The sequence below is a fragment of the Diuraphis noxia genome, unplaced genomic scaffold, assembly GCF_037042655.1.
Source record: "Diuraphis noxia isolate RWA-SAM2 unplaced genomic scaffold, SU_Dnox_SAM2 contig0005, whole genome shotgun sequence".
Lineage (NCBI taxonomy): Eukaryota > Metazoa > Arthropoda > Insecta > Hemiptera > Aphididae > Diuraphis > Diuraphis noxia.
Window position 1 is genome coordinate 45,990,192 of NW_028301715.1, and position 6,000 is coordinate 45,996,191.

The following is a 6,000-nucleotide window of genomic DNA, read 5'->3' on the forward strand; positions in this document are numbered from 1 at the left end:
TATAATAATGACGGCGGCGAAAAGAGAGAATCACTGCGCTGCGCTAAAACGCCGCCACGTCGCCGGTAATTATTTAAATATTATATAGTTTCCGGTGTCGGCCTCGCGCTGTATAGGTACAGATATTATTACAATAATATACGCGCACCCATATAGCTATACGGCAGCATGTGCTGCACACCACACTCTCTCGCGCCGAGTAGATTTGTGCCCACGCAGACTCTGTAGCAATAATACGAAATGGCGTGACGTCGGGGCATAAAAAAATTAAAATAACAACGTATCGGACGATGACACACTGACACGGCGGAACGAAGATCTACCGATCGGCAAAACGATTAAGAGAGAATAATAATAATAATAATAATAAAGAAATAAAGAAATAAAAAAAAAGTCAAAAAATAAAACGCACTGCGCCAATGACCTCTTGCGATGAGTCGTCGCCGTATATTGAAAAATAATATATACGCTTTTGTGAATGCACAATATTATAATATACAGGGTGATTTCAAGCATATATTCACACTAAAATCATATACATTTTTTGTACATCTTAAATACTCGCTTCAAAATTAAAATATTGTAAACAGCCCACGAGGTCGTTTAAATTATATTCTTACCTTTAAATTTTATAAAAGGTCAATTCACTCTTATTTTTAAACTAACGGAGCTACACGTGATCTGCTGAGCTCAAAATATGATTTGGTATCGTCTAAATTTTCAGAAAATGTGTCTGGTAAATAGTGTACATTAGAGACACACATATATATATAAATATATTCTGTCCTAAAATTTCAAATATCTGAAAAATATGGTCTTTAAGTATAGGGTATATTTAAAATTTCAAAAAATCAGTTTTAAACAACTGCAGCATCATTGTTGTAAAATGAGGGAAACCAGCAGTGAGCGCGCTTGGTGTATCACCTTGTATATATATAAAGGTACGTGCGTACAACTGGTGCATCGAAAATCCTATATCTCGCGAGCACGTCCGTATTTTTGCGCGCGAGTACTTGCAGCATATATAGCGGTTTGTTCCTATTTTTTCAATCCTTGCGCGAGTGTTATAATTTATAACATAAGTGTCTATTCGCGTATGTATAATAATACTATGCATGTATTCACTATTATAGTGCTCGTTCTCTTGTTCCGGCCGGATGCCGCCGACGACGTGCCTGGTCCGTTTCGCCGCGTAATCGTACACACGGCCCGTTTAAAATTCGATTTGTATTTCGTGGATTTTTTTTTTCGCGAGTTCTACAAATTCGCTGCTACTAGTACACGGGAATTTCGCTCGAATTCTTCCGTCGTATAATCATATTTTATATCGTGTTATCCGACGTCATACAGCAAGCATAATATTGTTATATACCGTCACAACGGTTCTATGTCTCCGAGCCGAGTAATAATGGATACCTCGCCATGCACGACCGTCCATCCGGTCGAATTCTGTGATACAGTGACGCATAATATCATTTACAGTAATATTAATATTGAATTTGTCATTAAGCACTCCTCAAATATCTGCAGGCTTGATAATATGGCACTGCGTTGCATTGCGTTTATTTTATACAGCCCTACTTATAAATGACGCCTTAAGTTGTGCTGCACAACATTGTTGTACATATTATTATATTTTGCAGCTTTTATTCGGTTGTCTTGGCGCTCGTTATTGTTCATTTTCACATCTAACTAATTTTATTTTTCTGTTCCCGATTTTAATTCGCGTGTGCAATTTATACCTTTTCGATATGACCTGAAGCCTACATATATAAATTATATACCTACATACTTATATATTATATAGTGAAGTCTTGTTGTAGTCCTGCCACCCATTATCTTCAGAGTCGATTTTTTTTTTTAAATTCAATTTTTATATATTATATAATATAATATTATTATATTTACCTAGGTAGGTAATATGTATATTACAATCACCTGCCAATATTCGTTGATCGTTTGACGACGAAGGTATATCTGATTCGATCGTGTTTGATAATTATCGTTAACGAACGACATATCATAACAATTATAACTATTATTCAACATTATTAAGGCGCCTACCCGTACGGAAAGACGGTCGAAAACCGTCAGAGATCGAAAACGGCGATAAAATATTAAATCTAAACCAGTTTATCTTATTATAAGAAAGGTAGAATCTTTCGTCCGATCAACTACCATACACAATTAGTTTAATGACGGCCGATTTTGATTAGTATCTCATTATCTGGATTCTGCGGATATACATATTATAAGTAATAATACCAAACGGCAGTAGGTACTACAATGCGCGCAGGGTACAGAGATTTAACTGGTGGTGTTCGGAACGGCTATATACAAAACGACACGTCGTAAAAAATAATATCAATGCGTTTCGTTCGTAAACAATAAGTCAATGATTACTAAAACGTTGTTTGTTCGTGTGTATGAAATGTCGTTTGTTGAAAACAGATAAAGCACACGCCTTTCAATCGTTCATAAATCATAATTTATAATACAATATACGTACGTACACGGCTATACACGCATGTACTTGTCCATCTAACTATATACGAATCGTGGAAAGAAGTGGGACGTAAATATTCGGCGTCGAGTTTTGCACGACAACACTGATAACAAAAGTCTATTCCTGCTTTCGTGATTTTCAAATTCGATTTCAAATTGTTAATCGACGTGATTGATGTGCAGCAGTACACGTACTTATCACTATAAACAATACGCATTAGAAATACGCTATTTGAATCGTGTGTTAATATTTTTTTTCGAACAATTTTGAATTTTAAATTTTTCAGTTTTTTTTCAGTTTTTTTTTTTTTTGTTCTTTAACTCTAACGGACTCTTAATGCTGTATCTACGCGATTCGACCGTGTTCGGTGTGATACGGATGCCGACGAACGCGCGGATGTAACAAATTTAATACGTCATGCGTAGTAATATAATTGTTGTATTTTTTTTCCTCGAGGTGTTTGAACCGCAAACACCGAGCGATGAGTGACCGTTCATTAAGAGAAACACGCTAATAACTCATGGCGTGTGATTAGATAGTCATCATAATGAGAAAGAACGTTTAAAAACGTTTCATTCACGAAATACGATTTTCAAACGAGATGTTATTGAATCATCTTCGATATGGTATAATAAATAATAATTTAATAATAATACCGTATAATAATATTGTTGTCACATGTTTTATGCTCGTCGGCACTCGGCGCCAACCCACACAAACGCGTCACATTGTGACAGAGTTTCGAGGAATATAATAACAATGGTAATGGAAAAAAAAACGCTTTCGACGCGAAAAGTTTTGAATTCGAAATTGAATGGTTTATTGTTGTTTTTTTTTTTGACCAAAGTCATATTACTGCTGTAGACACTCGATATCCGGACCAGATTCGCGGAACGAGAGGAAAGGTAGCGGAGAAGTCGACTCACGAGTCGTGAGAACCGGCGCCGGAGTTCCGATAAATCGTATATTTAATAATATCGCGTGCACTCGGATTACACGTCAGATAACAGTTGCAAAATCGCTGACCGATAAGAAAATCGTATGCACACTGATATATATATATATATATATATATATATATATATATATATATATACCGAAGCATAAATCGCTAATATAGGCACGACGACGTGATCGCAGACTACACACGATCCTCGGCCGTCGAATCATAATATACTATTATATACGATATAACATATGATTATAATAATGCATATATTATTATTATAATATTCGGCGCATATACCGCGGTTGCGGTTTCGCTCGTCGTGGACATCCGAATATATCGCCTTCGAAGACGTTTCCTCGAGGTCGTGGCCGTTATCTTTTATAGTGCTATTTTACTAAATTACGGGTCATACCTACGTATACAATTATACGCCAAATTCCTGCAACCTATTATACGTGCGCAGTTACAAGCTGATCCAGCTAAAATAGTCCTTGACGGTTTTACAATATTATAATAATATATATAATATACAAACCTTTAGGTATGCAATATTGAACTTTTTTATTGTCATACCACTCTGTGACTGTCGAAGGTCTTCCTTTGGTTAGCGCGTCGATACAAGATTTGTTTGGCAATCATACTATTCTTAATCGTTATCGTTATATTGATTAGTGATTAGGATGTGTTATTTCAATTTTCTTTGAACGCGTTTTCAAAAATTAAATTTTAATATCTCAATAAATACCGTTATGTTATTATTATGATGCAGTATAAATCTTTAATATATTCGTATTCTGTTACTCAAATTAAACTAATACGTTAGTTAATTTTTTGTTAATTGTTTAATACGATGCATATAATAATATTATTAACTATAATATCTTATATTTCTCTCTATATTTAAAAAGGTGATTCACTGTATGTTTGCAATTACTACAATTATTTAAACAATTTAATATTATGTTGATAAAATAAATTATGCTCTCAAATCTAGATTTAGACATGATCTAACTGATTTTTATTTTTGCTGTGTACTTCTGTTGTCTTTTATTGTACTGTGGAATTAAAAAATAAAATATTATAATTGTCATACACAACATTATTACTATCAATATGTGGCATAATTTATAGATAGACAACGCATACCTTTCTTTAATTCGGTTCGTGGTTTTATAGTATGCATATTTTTTTACTGCTTGTATACCTTCCGCCAATTGCACAGTATATTAGATTCAAAAACGACGTGAAAAAAAAAAGAGTGTATACGTGCGCAGGTATAACTCGGAGTTTTTCTTCCGTATATACCGGGAAATCAATTGAGCGTCTTCAGCAGTGCACACTTTTTATGTGGGTTACGTACTTAACGGATGAACTTTAACCATTTTCGTACATATCCGCCCGGGCGTTGCAGCGGGAAAATTCCATCAACAGTATACGGGGACTGCAAAAATATAGGGAAATACTGTTAGAAATAAAACTGTTTTGCGTCGTAAAATCGGGAATATATTTTAAAGCCGGCTCCGCGGAGGTCCTTAAAAGTTATGCCGATGTGTTTTTCCTCTCGCTGTAATATAATATATATATATATATACATATAAACGGGTTCAGGGATTAAATCCGGCCGAAAATTTGATGACTTTACGCGTTTCCTGACGGAATTATCGTTTTTAATTTATTTGGCGCTGCGGTATTTTAACCACGTCTCCCCGCCACACGGTTTATCCGTGTTATTCAGACTCGGGAGCTTCGTCGCGACGACGGTGATTTGAATAAATTTCAAAACTAAAACAACGGAGCGCATTTAAATACCGTCGCGCGTTGAAAATTTAAAATTGGCCGGGTTCGAGCGATTCCATCATCTAATCGCGAGAATCGCACAGACACGAATTTCTCGCAAAGAGAGAGAGAGAGAGAGACCGTCATAGATAAATCTGCGGACACTGCACGCGCACGGAGCAACCATATTATTATTATTATTAGTATACATTATACGACCCACCCGCACTGTTTTAGTTGTTGAACGCGTCAGTATAAAAAATAATAAGTCGTACGCCGACGCTCGTATTACCCGTATAATACGCGTACAAGCAACGATAAAATATGTTGCGCGGGGCAATAATAATTATCAACTTGTATTATAAGTGTAGTGTAACATATTATATTATTATATATTTCATAAAATATACGTAAGGACACGCTCGACTCGTACTACCTATATATGTCTACTCGGACGTTATACCGCGGTTTCGGATCTCTATTCGGGATACGTGAGGCAGTATATACCTAGTACCCAGTGTCAACCTGTGGTATATCACATATTTAATATACGATATTATTTATATTTATATTTTATATGCGATACGACGTAGTAATAGGTAGGTTTTCGAATCGTCGTCTTATTTCTCTTATTTCTCGGGTTTTGCGGGATAATGAATTTAAATCATATTAAATACATATGATATATAATATATACATATATCTGTTCATACATGCTTATTGTAATAGATAAATGACCGATATTTTGAAGTCAAGACTAAATAAACAG